The following is a 20,712-nucleotide window of genomic DNA, read 5'->3' on the forward strand; positions in this document are numbered from 1 at the left end:
AAAAAAAAAAAAAAAAAAAAAAAAAATACAGATCTAGCTGGGTGTGGTGGCACATGCCTGAAATCCCAGCTACTAGGGAGGCTGAGGCGGGAGAATCTTTTGAACCTGGGAGGTAGAGGTTGCAGTGAGCCGAGATTGTGCCATTGCACTCTAGCCTGAGCAACAAGAGCGACACTCCTTCTCAAAAAAATAAAAAATAAATAAAACAGCTGAAATTAATTTTTAATAACATCTTATCTAACCTAATATATCAAAATGTTATTTCAACATGTAATTAATATGAAAATTATCAATAAAATATTTTGCATTTTTGTTCATATTGAGCTTTTGAAATCTGATGTGTATTTTGCATAGCAGCACATCTCCATATAGACTGGACACTTTTCACGTGCTCGATAGTCACACAAAGCTAATGCTTACCATACTGGGCAATGGAGCTCCAACCTACTCTGTTTTAATTTTCCTTGCAGCATTTATGGCTATCTGCAATTATCTTGCTGATTTGTTTACTCATTTGTTTACTCACTTATTTTTCTCTGTCTCTCTCCACCCGAACATGAGCTTCATGAGACCAGCAACTTTGCTGACTGCTCAATTTCAGATGGAGATAAAGGTACTTGGTTCATGGTAAGCTCTTGTTACATGCTTGCTGAATAGTGAATGAGCGGAAGGTATGAGGGCCTGAAAGCGGGAAAGATCTTTGCGTCTTGGATGCCTGCAGCATTGTGAGAAATGGAAACAGGAATGTGAAAGGATGTGGAGGAGGAGACAGGGGCTAGGCGTGGTTAAAGATGCCTGACACGTATACATGCTGCTGTCTATTTAGAAATTTCCCCATTCTTTAACATCCAACTTAACACCATGTCACATCAGTAGCTTTCTCACATATGTTCCCCAAACAGGGAAAATCTCAGTTTTAGTGCTCACTATTTTGGACAATTATTCCATTGGTTCACATGTGGATCTTCCCTACTGGAATGCAAGCTCCTTGAGAACAAAGCTTAGGCTATGAACACTTTTGTGTTAATTTTCCTTTGCTTAGCAAAATGATTTTTAACATTTCCCACATTGATGCATGTCTTAGTCAACATTTTGTTGTTGAGTAGCATTTCATTGTGTGGCTGTAACATTATTTATCCATACACTTATCGATGAACATTAGGGTTGACTCTAGCTTAGAGCTATTATGGATAAATTTGCTATGATCATTTCTGTAAATGTTTTTGTGTGAACATGTCTTCTGTTCACTAAAGTAAATAACCAGAAGGAGAACTTCTGGGTCATATAATAACAGTAATTTTAAATTTATATTAAACTATCAAAATATTTTCAAGGCAGTCGTGTCATTTTATATTTTTATGCACAACATATTAGAATTTATATTAGAATCCACCAATATTTGGCAGTGTCTGCCATTTTAATTTTAGCATTCTAAGGGGTATGGTGTAGGGTCTCACTGTAGTTTTAAGTTACAACTAGTATTGTTGAACATATTTTTCATGTGCTTATTTGCCATTTGTATATCTTCTTTAGCAGTGTCTGCTAAAATTTTTTGCCTATTTTAAAAATTGAGCCATTTGTTTTCTTGTTTTTACGAGTCCTTCACATATTCTGGACATCAATTCTTTGTCAAAATATATATTTAACGTAGTTTCTCCTGAATGTGGTTTGCCTTTTCATTGTCTTAGTGGTGTCTTTTGAAGAGCTAAAGATTTTAATTGTAATGAAGTCTAATTTAGTAATAATTATTTTTACAGTTCATGTATTTTGTGTTTCTTCTAACAAATTTTTGCTTATTTCAAAGTCTTAAGGTTTTCTTCTAGAACATTTTTTAATTTTAGCTGTCATGCTTAAGCATAAATTCATTTTAAGTTCATTTTTGTGTATGAAAATGTTTATTTTCATGTGGCTATTTATCTATTTCTCTCTCTTTTGTTGAGAATTTTTCCCCATTGAATCATTTTGGTGTATTCTTTGAACATTTGTTAATATGCTCCATTGTTCTATATGTCTCTTCTCATACCAGTAACACACTATCATGACCATTGTAGCTTTATAGAAAATCTTAAAATCATGCAATATCAGTCATCTGATTTTATTCTTCTTTTGTGAAGTCTGTTAGGTATTCCAGGTCCTATGTCTTTTCTCATAGAAATTTTAGAACCAGCTTGTCAATTTCTAAATAAAAAAATCCTTCTGGGATTTTGTTTGAAATTGTGTTGAATATATGAATGAATTTGGAGAGAGCTTACATTTTAATAAATGTAGCATAAGTTTCTGACTATTTATGTCTTCATTACTTTCTTATCAGCAGTATTTTATAATTTTTTTATGTATAGGTCTTGCAGGTGTTTTATTAAACTTGTCTCAGATTATTTCATGTCAAAGAATGCTATTATTTTTATTTAAATTTGCAATTATTTGTTGTTAGTATATGGAAATAAAATGACTTTTGTATATAAAATCTTATTGAACTCCTTTATTAGTCCTAGACTTAATTTTTTTGTATATAACTTAGAGTTTTCTATGTGTAAACCATGATGTTGTCTGCAAATAAAGACAGTTTAACTTCTTTTCCCCTTCATATGCCTTTTATTTCTTTTTCTTGCATTATTACACTGGCTACTACATTTAATACACTGTTACATGGAAGTGGTAAGAACAGGCATCTTTACCTTGTTTCCTAATATAAAGGGAAAATATGCAATTTTTAAATATATATGATCTTAGCTTTGTAGAGCTCTTTGTCAAGTTGGTGATATTCCCTTTTTTTTCTAGTTTGCAGAATGTTTTATTCTGAATCAGTTTTGAATTTTGGCAAATGATTCTCTGCATTTAATAAAAGAATAATATTTAAAAACTTGTTTCAGTAAATTACCATAGGAAATTTTATTCCTTGATTTTTTTCTTTTCTTTTTTTCTTTTACTTTAGGTGCATGCTATATCTGGCATTTCTCCCCATGTTATACCTCCCCACCCTCCCCACCTTCACTACCTCCCACTGTCTCTCCCCTATGCCCCCCTAGCTGACCCCAGTGTGTGATGCTCCTCTCCCTGCCTGAGTCCACGTGTTCTCATTGTTCAACACCTACCTATGAGTGAGAACATGCGATGTTTGGCTTTCTGTTCTTGTGTCAGTTTGCTGAGAATGATGGTTTCCAGATTCACCCAAACCCCTACAAAGGACACAAACTCATTGTTTTTTATGGCTGTGTAGTATTCCATGGTGTATATGTACCACATTTTCTTTGTCCAGTCCATCATTGATGGGCATTTGGGTTAAACTAATGTGTTATTCCTTAGATTTACTGCATTTTGCTATGTTTACACAGGCTATGTGTGTCTACATATGTTATTGTATGTAACGCATTGTAAATATACACATGCATGTATTTATGTGTGTGCATATTTATGCATGTGAAACAATTGTTAATATTTTGGAAATGATTTTTAAAAATATAATCAAGAGGGACACTTTGTTCTGTAGTTTTATTATAACATCTTTTTTTTGTCTAGTTATGATAATAAAGTTAACTTAACCCCCTTAAATTAATTTGGAAGTATTTTTCTTTACCTTACTTTTATGACAGAATTTAATTACAATTTCTTTCTTAAATGTGTGATAGAATTAACCAGTAAAGTAACCTGGGCTATGAAATTTTGTGTGTGGAAAAGTGTCTAATTATAACTTTAATTTCTTAGATAGATATAAAATTATTTGTATTTTCTATTTCATCTTGCATCTGTTTTAGTAATTTATCGGCATGGTATTGTTCATAATGTTCTCCTATTATTTTTAGTGTCTGTTGAGTCTGTGGTAAGTTCCCCTATTTCATTCCTGACACTTGCTATTTGTGTCTTCTCTTCTCTCTTGATTTACTTTATTGTCTGTCCACATTGTATTTTATTAATGTTTACTATTATTTTTCCTTTTACTTCATTATTTGTCATTTTTTTCCTAATACTTTCTTCTTTGCCTACCTTCTTATTGTAAAAACTTATAACAATATTGATTTGAACCTTTCTTCTTTTTTAATGTAAGTATTTAATGCTATACAATTTTCTCTATGAATTCTTTTAGCCACATCTCCAAGATTTGATATGTCATATATTCAGTTTTATTTATTTTAACATTTAAGAAATATTTTCTAATTATTATTACACTTGCTTTTGGACACATGTTTATTTAGAAGTGTTTGGTTCAATTTTAAATTTTTTGAGTTATTTAGCATATTTTCCTGGTGATTTTTCTGATTTTATTTTATTGTTATTAGAGAGAAAATTCTAAATTTATGGAGACTTGATTTATGGCCCATCATATGGTTTATCTTGGAAAATGTTTCATTTATACTTTACAAAAAAGAATATTCTGCTGTTGCTGGGTGGAGTGCAATATAATCGTTAATGAAATCAAATTAGTAGTGTTTTTCAGGTCTTCTATATGCTTACTGACTTTCTGTTTTCTTGTATTGTCTGTCACTGATAGCTGTGTTAAAGATTTCAACAATGATTGCGGATTTATCTATTTTTACTTTCAATTCCGTGAGATTTTGGTTCACATGTTTTGAAGCTCTGTTACTAGGTGCACATACAATATTAAGGAAATGAAAAAATCTACATTTCATATGAAATTAAATATAATAAAAACCTTTCTTCTTATAATTCTTTAAAGTCATTGGAAGTATCTAGAAATGAATATATTTGTAGCATATATGATGGCACAATGATAAATGTCAGTATTACATAAAGAGTTTATGAAATTTAATACATAAGTGAAACGTTGAAATCTCCATACACAAATATGCAAAGAATATGAGAAGACCATTCACCAAAGAGGAAATTCCACCAGCAAAGAAACATAAGGATACATGCTAAACCTTTCTAGTAATCAAGAGCTATAAAATAAAACAATTGTGCATTTTTTTTGTCTGTTAATTGAGTAATATATCTTTAAAGTTTTAATAACCAGTGCTGGGAAAGGTACAGTGTGATTACACTCTCACACAATGATAGTGACAGTGTTAAGCGATTTTAATAATGTATCAATAAATGCAGTCTGATAACAATTGAGCCACATCGATTAAGAGCAATAAAAAGTCTCATGAATTCATTCAGCATATTTTTTTTTAGTATCTATCACATTTCAGACACTGTGCTAAGTGAGGGGGATACTACCTCTTATTGGAGAAAAAATTCTGTTCTACTGGAACTTAATCATAATTTTGTTCTATATCCCTAAGGAAACAATACACATGTGGCTCACATTATATGAGTGAAGATATTTATCATGTCACATATAACTATCAAATTAATTAAAATCAAATCAACTGTTAATCAGCTAAGTGAACTATAGTACATCAACATTTTGAAATATTATTCATACCCTAAAATAATGTTATTTATTCATTTGTTAACTAGACAGATATTTATTTATTACAAAACAAGTGCCAGGGATTGTGTTAGATATTCTATAATGGTATACAAGACAGACAAAATTCTTTGCCCTCAAGGGGTTTATATTCTGTAACACAAATGTAATGTCATAAGATGTAGCATTATTTCAGAAGTAGTATATAAAATAATCTCTGATACTATGATTTTAGTTCTTATATAAAAATATAATTGGAACCTAAATAGTGCATTAATTTAAAAAAAATCTTTGTAGCAGATTACCATGCAAGTAGTGGCTCTAAACATCACACACATTAATTATCTTGCAGGGTCTGTGGGTCAGGAGTCTAGGCACAGCTTAGCTTGGTTTTCAGCAAGACAAAAATTAAGATGTTAGGGGACTGGATTATCATCTGGAGGCTCAACTGGGGAAGGGTCTGCTTTCATACTCAGTGTGTTTGCAGAATTCATTTTCTTGCTGTTGTAGGATTTATTACAGTTTGCATTTACACAGCCAGCAAGGAGAGCAAGACTCTAGAGGAAATCTGCTAGCAAAATAGTTTTACTAATGTAATGTAATAATGAGATAACGAGAATGACATCCCCATTACCTTACCCTGAGATATAAAACAATCATTGGAATGATATCCCATTGCCTTTGCCCTAGTCTATTGAGTAGAAGCAAGTCACAGTGTTACTGAAACTTCAGGGGATCTGTTTAGGTCCTGCTGCTCAATGCAGAGAAAGCCAATCACAGATACTCTGAGTATTCCCAAGGAAGAAGGCTTTAATTGGGTGCTGCAGTTGGGGAGATGGGAGATCAGTCTCAAGTTTATCTCCCTGACTGAGTAAAATTAGGAGTCTATATGTCAGCCAAGAAATGTAAACATGTGTGGGAGAACAGGAATTAGGGAGAGGTAAGAAAGAGAAGTTGTTCAATAGGAAGCAAATGGTCATTTAGGCAATCACAGTGGGGGAGGGATCTGCCATCTCACTGTCCAGATACAGTGATCTGGTAAGTTTCAGCTCCTTGACGTTACTTGGGAGCCCTAATCCTTGGAATCCTGAGAAAGAAACTCAGATAAAACAAATGTAACTTTCTTAGGTTTTAAGACTGTGAGGATCAATGTCTATATTTGTTCAAAGAAACCATAAACATCAGTTCTGCAAGAAAATTGGGCTGGTTTCAACAGGTCCTGGCTACATTCAACTATAAAAGGGCATGGACAAGAAGGCAAGGGTCATGGAGGGCCAGCTTAAAGTCTGTTTGTCACAGCAAGTAACTGCAGTGTTAGGGCTGGAGCACTGCAGACAAGTTCCTAGCCTACTTTCTAATATTTATTGTAAAGTTGCTATGCTTTTAATAATAATTTAACACGTATTAATTTTCAGAGGCCCTAGCTAATCATTTACTTTCTAACTTACCTGTTATCAAACCGATCTTAATGAATCCATTATTTCTTTTAAGACAACAATTTATCCTTGGTTTTTATTATTTTTTTAAATGATGTCTCTTAGCTAGTATAGCAGTAGTCCCCTTTTCTGCTACTTTCATTAAGAAAGCACATTCTCTCAGCTACAGTTCATTATCAGCATTTTCTGAGTTAGTCTTGGAAAATAACCACTGTTTATGATTTTTTTTTTCCTAAGGTTGTTGATTCTCCGATGATCACTCAGTATTAGTTGTACGCAGTCTGCCGTAATGGCTGGCACCTAAACACGGACAGACAGGAATGGTAAAGGTAGTCATTTCATTCAGGCATGTCTTTGTCAGGTGGAAAGAAGCAGAGGCACACTGCATCAGGGGCAGGCAGAGCTGTGTGCCAGGAATTAGGTGTCATGAGAGGGCTAATAGCGAACTCGCAGAATCCTTCACCTTTCCTCCTTGACAAAGATCCAAGGAGTGCATAAGGGGTGGGTCTCTCTAAGTCCTGATGATTAACTTACACTTGGTAGACATTGAGGGTGTGGTAATTGTTGTCATTTTTACAATACTGTGATCTTAATCTTACGGAATATTGAATCTCCAAATAGCCCGTGACATAAAGAGACCTTTATGGCTCCGAAGGAGCTGTTATACTTTATTATCTCACGAATCTTCAGATTTAAAGAGTCCTCAATGAGATCTTGACATAATTAAGCCTAATGAGTCCAAAGGAGTTACAATGGCCTATTGTGTCAATAATTTAGACATGACAGGTCTTTGTCGGAAGTAGACTTTGGTATCCAATATAGTCTGTGTGCTGTGTAGATAAAACTGACAGCTGAGTAACATAATGAACAGTAGTTGTTCAAAAGTTGCCTTATACATCAAACATACAGTTGAAAATTTTCAAATAAAGACTTCTTACTGTCTTGAGTCTATGTTTTAATGATACCTTGGTTATTAGCTCATTCATATTTTCATTTATTAACATCATTTGTGCCTGCCTACTCATCCATGTGCTATGCTAGGGATAGGGATGCAGGGGCGAAATGAGACATAGCCCCTGCCCTCAAGGAGTTTAGCATGTAAAGGTTTAAGAACTTTGCAGTCTAGAACAGTGTTTGGAAAACGATGGCTCACAGGGCAGCTGCCAGCTTTGCAATAAAGTTTTATTGAAACACAGGCAGAATCATCCATGGATGTCTTGTTTATTGCTGCCTTTGTGTTATGGCAGCTGAACTGGGTAGCTGTGACAGAGACTACATAGACCACATCTCTGAAAATATTTGTGATCTAGACCTTGAAGACCAACATCGCCCATCCTTGGTCTATAATTTCAAAGGTGCTGGGGCTACTTCAGTAAATCCCAAATATGCATGAATTAGCATTTTCAGTTCTCATAGCTTTGGTGTAATTCAGAGAGAAGATCTTATTTTCTCAGTATTTTGTATTTATTGTATTTTAATATGAATGGAATGTTATAGCTAATTCTTCAGAACTTTACTCAGCACTATTTCTACACCAAGTCTTGTGATGCTCTCTTTAGTCTAGTGCCTGGAGTTTAGAAGATGGTTAATGTTTACAAAACATGAATCCCATTTGTCTATACCATGAACAATAGGGTGGTTTTAAGGCTATGCACTCAAGTTATTTGATACCCCTTCCCTAAAAGGGTGAATATTTCCCTTTTCCCGTGTGTGGGCTAGGCTGGGACTCACTTCTGCTAGACAGAATATCTCAGATGTGAGGGGATACCGCTTCTGAGATTAAGCTATAAAGAAGCTACAGCTTCCATCTTGAAAGTTTCCATCCTCCTCTCTTAAGTCACCCTGGGAGAAGCCATCTGACATACAGGAGGTGATCCAGGGGAGAGGGAAGCCACCCACTGTGTGGTGAGTACCCCAGGCAGCAGGCAGAGTAGCCCACAGGGTGAGAGCTAAGGCCCAACAGCAATGCGTGTACTTGGAAATGGACCTTCTGAGGCCTGTCTGTAGCCAGGTGAGTTTGTTTGGAAGTGAATCCTATCTCATTTGGACCTTGAGATGTCTGTAACCCCAGCTGACAGCTTACCTACAACTTCCTGAGAGATCCTCAGTCTCCCAGCTAAGCCACTCCTGATTCCTGACCCACAGAAGCTGTGAGATAATAGATGCTTATTGTCTCATGTCACTCGCTTTGAAGTAATTTGTTATGCATCAAGAAATAACCAACACAGAAGGCATCTGACCGATTGGGCGTGAGAGGTGGAAATAGTTGTCTCTTGCTGTGAGTTCCTCTCTATGGCCCTGCAAGACTACTGATTGCTTGGCCAAGTTCCTGAGATGGTTCTGAAGTTCTTTGCCTGCATACCCAGATGGCACTCTTCTGCCCATTTCCATGTAATCATTTTTGCCATGTTGCCATTCTCGAAGGCAGTGTGGGCTCATGTAAACATGACGTGGGTATGTATTGCTCAGTCTCATGCAACTTTGTTGTCGATGCTGCCTTGGGGACTCCCTTCCTTGCAGGAGGGAAGGGAGTTCTCTCTATCAGAGTTGTAATTATTTTACAAGACTCAGAAACAAGATTGTAGCTAACAATGTGTATACATCTTTCCTTTGACTTGCTTTTAATATCTATCTTGCTTGTCACTCCAAAATGTAAGATGTGAGTTATAGATCATTATTTGGGATGATGTCATTCAGGGTAAGAGCCAAGAATGTCCACCTTTGGTAACTGACAACTAGTGCTGTACCTTGCTTCTTTTAACCTCAGTGTAATTTCCATGCCTACATGGTTCATGGGGTTGCTGGCATGTTGTCATGCTCCTTTTCTCAGAAAGCCTGGGCCACATGACCAACAGGCAACTCCACAGTGTCTTCCAGAAGATTGACTGAAACTTAGTGTCCACAGAGATGCCTCTCCACAGGACACCCACGAGATGATATCTGCCAGAATTCCACATTCAGCAGTTCTGGAACTCTCACTTCCAAACCCAGCGCAAAGCAGGCTGTGATCAGTGCCATCCCACAGATACAAGAAAAGTTCAATAAAAACACAAATGCAGCCAAATTCAATGTTGTGTCCTGCATTAGATCCTGGAGTGGAAAAAATGACATTGGTGGGAAAATAGTGAAACCTGTGTATGGCATGGAATTTAATGAACAGCAATGAGCCAATGTTGGTTTCTTAGTTGTGACAAATGCAGGGCAGTAATAACGTAAGATTGCTAGGAGGGAAAAATCGGAGAGGGGTCCATGGGAATTCTCTGTACTATCTTTGCATCTTTAGTGTAAATCTATGCATGCGAACACACACACACACACACACACACACACACACACACACACACACACACAAAACCATGAGCAGAACATTTATAGGAGGGATGTGGATAGGCAGAGAAGGTGGGTGTGGAGAACATTCCAAGCAGGGACGACAGTATAAAATGTTTGAGAGCAGCCATCCGTGGCAGGTTTTGTGACTGGTGAGGTGTCCCCAGAGCATGCCCTAGTATTCATAGTGGGTGTTGTGGGGATATAGGGCAAAGAGAGAAAGCATGGCTGGGCCTTGAGTGGTACAGTAAGGAGTCTGAATTATCATATTACAGGTGTGATGGGCCTACCGAGGGCTGTGACATGAGCAGGGATGTGTTTACAAAGGTTCTAGGACTTTATAGGGTGCATTTCTGTGCCCCTTGCCTGAGCACATACATATAGCCTCACTCACACAAGCACTGTACCTTATCTTATTTTTCATTCTTATTTTATTTATTTTATTATTATTTTTTTGAGATAGAGTCTCACTTTGTTACCCAGGCTGGAGTACAGAGGCCCTTCTTGGTTCACTGCAGCCTCTACCTCCTGGGTTCAAGCGATTCTTCCGCCTTATCCCCATCAAGTAGCTGTGACTGTAAAAGAGCACCACCACACCCAGATAATTTTTGTATTTTTTTGTAGAGATGGGGTTTTACCATACTGCCCAGGCTTGTCTTGATCTCCTGAGCCCCAACAATCCACCTGTCTCGGTCTCCCAAGTGCTGGGATTACAGTTGAGAGCTACTGCACTGGGCTGTTCTCAGGTGATGTTTAATTAATTATCTTTCAAATCTCTGCTTCAGGTAGGCCTCCCTGGCCCCTTTAGAAGGGGTTGTCCTGTCTATCTTCATCTTTACTATCACTTGTTCAAAATATGGCTCTCTCCTCCTTTACAGGTTTTACCCAAGGGTAGAGAACACACTTATCTCACTTGTCCTCAGGACCAGGCACATGTCATGTGCCCAATACTACTGTTGAAGGAATAAATTAATGGGTAAATCTAGGGGTGTTTGGGGGGGCAAATCAAGAGTCAGGGAGCCACTTGTGCATAGAGTTAAGTGATCTGCCTGGCTTTCAGTGGATAAGAAATATTAATCAAAATAAACACTATCCAAGTCCTAGTTGATCTCAAAAGGACTTATGGGAAAGCCTCTGGGGTTAGAATAAGATCAGAAGCAGGAGGAATCTTGGTGTTTTCCAGGAAATGACCTCCTATGAGTCAAGTCAGCCTTCCTGGTAACTCAGCACAGCCTCTCGGCCCCTCAGCTCTGCCATCAGATACTGGGCCACGCTCCATGCAGACCGCCTGGCCACAGCACCTATAGAAAATCAATGTCTTCAACTTTCCCCTACATGCTAAGCTATCAAACAGCCTGAAAGTCGGCAATTCACAAGGAAAGTTGGCTCCATCCAACTTTCAGCTCTTTGAAAAGTTTGCCTTAAGAATTGAGACATCACTTTTCTCTTCCCAAAGAATGTGTATCTTTTCAGGATTCAAAGAAGCCGGTAAAAATGTCCTCATTTTCCTTGACAGACGACGTGCTGTGTTCTCCGGGTTGCTGATCGGCAAATCGGAACAGACGGTTTTTCCTTTTTATCCCTCCTTGTTACCCCGATGTGGCTTTTTGGTCTTTCTCCAAATGAAGCCCTCGGTGAGACATTGCAAGATGAAAGGGACGGTGGTCGAACTCTCCATCACTGAGCCTATCAAGGATTTAACGTTTTGATTGATAACTCTGCTGTGTCAGGGACATGTGTATTTAAAAGCCTTCTGAAATTTGGAGTGAATATATCTGAAAGATGCATCTGATTTTCCTCCTGCAAGGAAAGAAAGACCAAGGTCAGGTGCCGCTTTCTAACATTCTTGAACATAAATCTCAGGTTTATTTTTCTGACCTTTCAGTGTGCAAGTGGCAGGTTTGGTGCTGGAGAAAGGTTTTAAAGCTTCCTTTCTTCCTCCTTCTTTTTAACATAATAGCACCCGTTTCTCCTCCTTTCTTTATCCAAAGCACACATTAACACCTCCTTGTTAATTTGTGAAGTGAGAGACAAAGGGAGATTATTGGAAATTACTGACCTCAGAAGCACCACAAGTGGATTACACTAGACCTGAGGATCCCCAGGGACAAAGAAGCAAACCCAGGCAGAGACAGGGGCCTCAGATGAGTAGAGCCCACAAAGGATGGGATGAACCTTACGAAGTGAGAGAGCTGGTCCACTGCAAGGCAGTGGTGAGTTCTCCACAGCTTCATCTGAAGGGGGTTCCTGTTGGCAGACCATCCCCAGGTTGCCAGTGCATATGACAGGTGTCCAGCCAGTGCCAGGTGTAAGTATACATCCTTAGACACTCCTAAAACCCCTGAAGACCAAGTCTCCAAGTCCTGATAACCTGCTCACCAACCCTGTAATCCTGAGTGAGTCATTTGAATAATATAAGCCTTAGTTTCTCTTCCTCTGTAAAATGTTGTTAACCCTCATAGCAAGGTTGGCAATATTAAAGGAGAAAAAGTGCTTATTATGATGTTGGCAAATAATTACTCATTAGCTGTGACCTCTTGTTATTGTTATCATCATCGCCACTGTTGTCATCATATATTCATTTAGAGACGGAGACAGCATTTCCTCCTGTGTCCCGTGGCTCTCTGTGCAAATGGCCAGGGCTGTCCAGCTCTTTGATTTTTCCCTTGCTTCTTATTAAATCTTCTCTGACATCCTGAATATAGCCTGCAAGAAAACTCAAAATTGAGCAGATTTTATTTTTTCTACCTCTTCTTAAAAGGAAACCAAAACACAGCTTACCCTTCTATCAATGGATTGCTGTTTGGATAGCCTTTACTCCACACCAGTTTGATTTCTGTTCTGAATGTAACTTTATTTTTCCCCATTGAAGGATGCAGCAAACCCCCTCTTTGTGCAGGGGCCATTAAGACTGCCCATTCTTAAATTAGCTCAGCAGAAAAAAAAAAAGAAGTGCGTTTTATAGTCAAGCCAGCAGTAATTGGACACTGTGACTATGAGTGGCCCTTGCAGTGTTTGGACGTGGGCCAAATGTACCTTCTGTCTGTCTCTGACACAGGCAGACAATAGCGGTATTATTTACTGCACTGGCTCTGTGCAATTCCAAAGGCCAGCTGCGAGAACAAAAGAATCACTAACACTTTGCCCAGCCCTAGACTAAACTGGACATGCTATCTATGTTTCCTAAATAATTCACTCCTCCGTCCCAAATGTTGGGTCATCTATTCTTCCTTTCGTTCCTTTTGCACTGATCGTGGCTGTAAGGAAAATACATATCACTACCCTGAATCCTTAAAAGGGAATGGAATGGAGCAAGGATCTTTGTTTTCATATCTTAGGGTGCAGCATAACCAACACAGGCCTGCTATGGGAGGATGGCAGCAGAACTCGTGTTTGGAACAGTGTTGGCAAGGGCTAGTCTGCCCTGGGAAGCAGTGCTTCCCAGGAATGCCATTCTGAGTTTTGTCTTCAGAACTTCGTATAAGAGCCTGATGTTCACTCAGGTAACACTCACCAGTTGCCACACTCACAGGCCTGTAACCCCTTGTGTTATGGACAACCTGGCTTTGAGTGGACTGAGCTAAAAGTATCACCATTGACTTGGCTCTGGTTCATATCCAGAACCTGGGAAAGTGGACCCACTGCCTGGTATTATCCTACTGCGGTCCCTACTGACGTGATATCCACTAGGAAATAGCCCCATTAGTTGTTGGACATGCAGCCTGCACATAAAGATGGGATTCATCGCTTCTGAAGCCACTAGTCCAACCTGAACTGTACCTCCAGGTCACAGAGTAGCCCCCAGCCTTCTAAATCTGTCCATGGCAAGCCGTGTGTCCTCATCTCCTCTTTCCACTGTGACTGTGTTTTCTGACCTGTTCCCGAGATATCCAGCTCCTGATTCTTTGCACAGACATTGGAGCCTGCCTCCGATGCACCTTGGGATCTGCTGCCTGCTATTGCTCTTTCCGGATGGGTCAGGGAGCCTCTGTCTGCAGGCTTGGCGTATGTGTCCCCTGCACAGCATCTGCCTCCAACTGCTTAACCAATACTTGGCCTGAAATCCAGATCCGGCATTCTGTCCAGCCATGGCAAATACCATCCTTCATCCACAGGTGTTAGAATTCCAATAGGAGCACTTTCCCAGATCAGTCACAACCACAGCATTTAGCTGTCATGCAGGGGATTCCTAACGACTCACACACTCATGGTTTTTAAGCTTTGTGTCACCCCTTTTCTCATTTGCTTCTCACACTCTCTATGACACAGACAAGGCAGACCTTATCATCCACTTTTTTTTTCCCATTTGTTTATTTTATTGCATTTTAGGTTTGGGGGTACATGTGAAGAACATGCAAGATTGTTGCATAGGTACACACGTGGCAGTGTGATTTGCTGCCTTCCTCCCCATCACCTATATCTGGCATCTCTCCCTTTGCTATCTCTCCCCAGCTCCTCACCCCCCACCGTCCCTCCCCTATTTCCCCACAACGGACTCCAGTGTGTAGTGCTCCCCTCCCTGTGTTCATGTGTTCTCACTGTTCAACACCCACCTATGAGTGAGAACATGCGGTGTTTGATCTTCTGCTCTTCTGTCAGTTTGCTGAGAATGATGGTTTCCAGGTTCATCCATGTCCCTACAAAGGACACAAACTCATTATTTTTGATGGCTGCATAATATTCCATGATGTATATATGCCACATTTTCCCTGTCCAGTCTATCATCGATGGGCATTGGGGTTGGTTCCAGGTCTTTGCTGTTGTAAACAGTGCTGCAATGAACATTCGTGAAGTGAGGTTTCAACTTATCTGTAAGTTGTTGCAAAAGTAATTCCAGTTTTTGCATTGTTGAATTTTGCCGTTTGATATTGGAACACATCCTTAAATAAATGTGATTATGTTATACATAATTGTAATGGGCATTTCTTATGTTTTGCTAATGACTTATTACTCACTGTTTATTTTAAATTTATTTTAGGGACTATGGAAGTGATATTGTACAAAAAGCAAGTTTGACTGATTTTCTTATTCAAGTTCAAAATGGGTTGTAAAGCAACAGAGACAACTCTCAACATTGACAATGCATTCGGTCCAGGAGCTGCTAATGAACGTACACTGCAGTGGTGGTTCCAGAAATTTTGCAAAGGAGAAGAGAACCTTGAAGATGACGAGTGTAGTGACCGGCCATCAGAAGTTGACAATGACCAATTGAGAGCAATCATCGAAGCTGATCCTCTTACAACTATACAACAAGTTGCAGAACTAAAGGTCGACCATTCTACAGTCATTCGGTATTTTAAGCTAATCAAAAAGGTGGAAAACCTCGATACGTGGATGCTTTGTGAGCTGAGCGAAAATCAAAAATATCGTCCTTTTGAGATGTCGTCTTCTCTTATTTTATGCAACAATGAACCTTTTCTCAATTGGAGTGTGATGTGAGAGGAAAAGTGGATTTTATATGACAATTGGCTTTGACCAGCTCTGCGGTTGCATGGAGAAGAAGCTCCAAAGTACTTCCCAAAGCCAAACTTGTGCCAAAAAAGGTCATGGTCAGTGTTGGGTGGTCTGCTGCTGGCCTGATCCATGACAGCTTTCTGAATCTCGGTGAAACCATTACATCTGAGAAGCACGCTCAGCAAATCGATGAGATGCGCCAAAAACTGCAACACCTGCAGCCAGCACTGGTCAACAGAAAGGGCCCAATTCTTCTCCTGGACATGGCCTGACTGCACGTCACACAACCAGTGCTTCAAAGGTTGAACGAATTGGGCTACCGAAGTTTTGCCTCATCTGCCATATTCCCCTGACCTCTCGCCAACCGACTACCAGTTCTTCTACCATCTTGACAGCTTTCTCCAGGGAAAATGCTTCCACAACCAGCAGGATGCAGAACATGCTTTCCCAGAGTTCGTTAAATCCCGAAGCAAGATTTTTACACTACAGGAATAAACAAACTTATTTCTCATTGTCAAAAAAGTGTTGATTATAATGGTGCCTATTTTTAATGAATAAATCTGTGCTAGGGCCTAGTTGCAATGATTTAAAATTCCCTACCTGAAACCACAATTACTTTTGCACCAACCTATTTTGCTAAAAAGGGGAGAAACCAAGTCTAAGGTTTTCAGTTCTGCAAGTTCATAGGCATTTTAATATGCCTCAGTCAGAGAGTGGAGGGAGGAGATTAGAATTTTATTTTCCTTGATGCTGAAAGAGTCTCACTCCATTCTCAACTGACCTCATGATCAGCACTTGGATTTGTCATTTGTGGACAGTGCTCCTTAAAGAAAGGACTCTGCCCCACTACACTGGACTTTCTATGACAGAGGGGCTGCTTATTCTCACTCAGCACTGTATCTCCTGGGCTTAGCACAGACTTAACATATGGGCAGGCATTGAATGAATGAATGGATGAATGGACGATGGGTGAGTGGCTGAAAGAGGGAATGGATGTTCCATTCCACATGTGCTGCAGGTTGGCAAGGTCATTGTTTGATTGTGCTTGGCACCAGAATCCTATCTGTCCCTTTATCAGTTTTCTTTCTGTCTCTTGCATCACTCAAGCTCTTCCCTGGATACTCCAGGCCTCTTAGGCACTGGAAAAACCTCCATTCTCACGGAAGACGAGACTTTCTTTCTATGCAGTCTCACCCACTGCTCTCGTGCCATCCTGGAATGAAACTACAGGTACCACTATGCATCCTTGCTGGGCAACTCTACTCTCCTTTTCTCTTAGAGTCTCTCCTCTTATGTGGGTGTGTATGGGCCAGGGGCCAGGAATTCTGAGGCTCCTCTTCCTGACCCCTTGACATGAGCCTTCATCTTTCACCAAGAGCCCTCTCTCCATCCTGATTCATGCTGTGGATAATGAATCAAGTCAGCCTCCCTGACTTGTTTTCAGAGACTCTCAGAGCCAAACAGGACTTCAGACAGTGTTTTGTGTCTTATTTTCAAATGGAGAGAACTAGAGCCTGGAGAAGTAATGGGTTTCTCCCAGGGATCTGTGGCCCTTCAGTGACAGGCAGGGACTTGAAAACACAGTGCCAGCCCAAGTTCTCTGAGCCTCCTAGGCCATCCTCTTTGCTTGTCACAACATGTGCCATATTTTCTTCAGGGTTTGGACTAGAAGGATTTTGACACTTTAAACATGAGGATGAGGACCCTTGGAATGTCACCGTACCTACTCTGAGAGAAAGCCAATTTTCTCTTAGTTCAGTACTTGCAAAGAGCAAAGTTAATTAATCCCCTGTAAATAAACATTTGCAAACTGTGGCTCAATATAGCACTGACCAGGAATGCTTCCAAATGTGCGCTGAGGTTAGATGATTAAAAGACCAGAGCTGATCATGTGATGGTGAATCCACAAATTGGGCTCGTTAATTTATTCGTGTAGTAGAAAAAGCACTGGTTTCATGGTTCATAAAAGGTACGGTCCTGATTCCATTCTGCCATTGACTGACTGAGATGTTTGGCAAGTGATAAACAGCCTCCAAGCCTCTCTTCTTATATGTAAAATACATGGAGGTCACACCTATGAGCATTATGCTAGATACTGGGAGTAGGAGTGTGAGGTCTGCCCCCTCAAAAGCACTTATTGATAATAGATTCCTCCATCCCTCTCTCCAGCCACCCACCTTCCTGCCTTCAGATCTGCTAAGCCCCAGGAATCCTGGAGTTTCAGAAGCCTCTTTGGTTAATGAAGGTGTTGAGCAGATTTGAGCCAGATCTTTTCCAGCTCCTTCTAATTTTTGATGAACTTACACAGACCACTGATTTGCATCATCCACCTCCCCCTTTAATGAGCTTGTGAGCTCACAGTTAATGAACTAATTACTTCTGGGCAAAATCAGCATTAAGTTGCAAACCTGGTTTCTGCAGCTTCCACCAGACCAGCGTTCTTTTGTCAAGTCAAAAAGAGCTGACAACGCAGAAACTCCATCAGATTTCGAGGACAGGTCTTCACCGACCAGGAGATGTCCAACTCGGCCAGCACAATTTGAATTAAAATATCTCACCAGGTGAGCAGCATCAAACAGGACATGTACTTTCTCGAGATCCAGGATGAGGCTGAAGTGCAGGCTGTGACCTGAAGGTCTCATCACCTTCCAGTCAGAAATATAGCTCTTCTTGAAGGCTAGAGATTTGTTTCCCCTGCAAAACGACTTGGTTAATGGCAATAAAATGGAGGTGTGCCAAATGGCCTGCTTTAAATTCAGGTGGTGGTGAGAAGACCATCTCTTGAGTATACAGAGGGGGGCTTTATGCACAAGGTGCATCTTAATTGGAGGGAAACTCTCTACACTTTGAAACAGTTAAGCCATTAGCCTGGGAAACACCTTTAAGTGATGTAATACAAGGTTACTTGCTGGGAGGGACTCCATTTTCATTCCTTCAGAATTCGTTTACTGAGAGGCCAGAACACAGACTTCAGAGCTGATTCTCCTATATTTGAATCCTGGCCTTGCCCCCATTTGCTATGTTGTAGTGGAGAAGCCACTTAATGTCCCTGTGCCTTCATTTCCTCTTTCATAACATAGGGAATGTAACAGAGCCCAATCACATTAGGGTCATTGGGAGGTCTAAATGGAATGGAGATACGTTTAATTACTCTACAAATATTTACTTAACACTGTGGAAGTGACTGTCAGTGTTCTTCCAGTTTCTATGCATCTTCTTGAGTTTCACAGCATTCCTTATCATTGGGTTGGGGACATGCACCTGAGTTATGACAAATGGGCATGTGAGAGAAAGTGAGCACTCTCTATCTCTTAGTCCCTAACAGCAGGGACCTGGAGTGTCACCTGTTCTAGATAGTATGGTTGCAATAAGGATGAGTCTTAGCGTGGGTCCCTGAGTCACTGCGGGGAGCAAAGCTGTATTAGCATCTTCTGCTTTGTTAGTTTCATAGGGAAGCCATAATAAAGTGCCACAGACTAGTTGGCTTTAAGCAAAATAAATTTTTTCTCTGACAGTTCTGGAAGTTAGAAGTCTGAAGTCAATGTGTCAACAGGGCCATGCTCCCTCTGAGACTTTGGGTAGAATCCTTCCTTGCCTACTCCTAGCTTCTGATGTTCTTCAACCTTCCTATTCCTGGGCTTGCAGCTGCATTGCTCCAACCTCTGCCTTTGTCATCACATGACACACTCCTTTTCTTATAAAGATACCCCCCATATTGGATTAAGGCTCACCCTAGTGATCTCATCTTAACCTGATTACATCTGCAAAGACCTTACCTCCAAATAAGGTCATATTCACAGATAGGGGGATCAGGACTTTGACATATCTTTTTGTGAACCACAATTCAGCCCATAACATCTATGACACCTCCAAGTTTGTGTTGGACATGTAACATGAGTGAGAGAGTAACCTTAGTTGGATTAAGCCAATGAGATTTGGGGATTCATTTGTAACCAAAGTATAGACTGGCCTGTCCCCACTAACACACGTAGTTGACTGCCGGCACAATTTGAATTAAAATATAAAATATCTCGCTGAGTGAGCAGCGTCAAACATGACATGTATTTTCTGGAGATTCAGGATGAGGTTGAAGTGCATGCTGTGTCCTGAAGGTCTCATTACCTTCCTGTCAGAAACATAGCTCTTCTTCAAGCCTAGAGATTTTTCCCCTGATGCAGCACCATGCCAGGGACCAGGGATTAAAAACGTTACATCATAGAGACAGCTCTTACTCACTTGTAGCTTACAGTCTAGTTCAGTGCCTGGAAAATAGAAAGTGTTCAATGAATGGTAGCTGTTACAGTTGTTATTTAGGAATGTTAGGATTCTTGGCTATCAAGAAGGATAAAACATAGTTGGGCAGACAGAAAAGGAAACAGATTTATAATACAACAAGATAGCTAATTCATTGAGTGTGTAAAATGGTTATTTTTGGCAAAGAGGAATGCCTTCTCAGCTTCCCAAGGCATGGAATACAGGGTGAAAGGGTGTGGAGGGGGGGCAGTTGGAAAGAGCCCATGACACAGAGGCCACCACATAACAAGCCATACTCTTGAATGTAGGAACTGGTGAATGTACATCTAGTTTTTAGGGGATGCCTGTGATCCTTGGCTCATGGCTGCATCCCTGCAATCTCCATCTCTGTTGTCATGTCTCTTTCTCTGACTCTGTCCCTTTCCTGTATCCCTCTTATAAGGGAAATGAACTTTATGATTATATTGGGCCCACTCAGATAATCCAAGATATTCTCTTCATCTAAAGATCTTTAACTTGGTCACATCTGTGAAGTCCACTTTGCTATGGAAGGTACCATATTCACAGGTTCCAGGGATTAGAATGTGGACATCTTTAATACATTTTTATGTTGTGTTGTAATTTTGGGGGCTTCCTTCCCATGGACCCATGATATCCTGAAGGTAGAAACAGTGCATGATTTCACCACCGTATCTCCAGAGACTATAGTTTTCATCCTATACAAAGTCCCCATAAGTGATTGATGCATGAATGGAGTCTCACACACATCCTGTAGCCACTTCTACTGGAAAATTGTCCAGGACTGTCAGTTGGAGAGTCATGGCAAGCAGGCTTAGTTAGCAAAAATCCTGCCATGACGGTGCTGAAACACAA

This window comes from Cebus imitator, unplaced genomic scaffold, assembly GCF_001604975.1.
Source record: "Cebus imitator isolate Cc_AM_T3 unplaced genomic scaffold, Cebus_imitator-1.0 Scaffold52, whole genome shotgun sequence".
Taxonomy (NCBI): Eukaryota; Metazoa; Chordata; class Mammalia; order Primates; family Cebidae; genus Cebus; species Cebus imitator.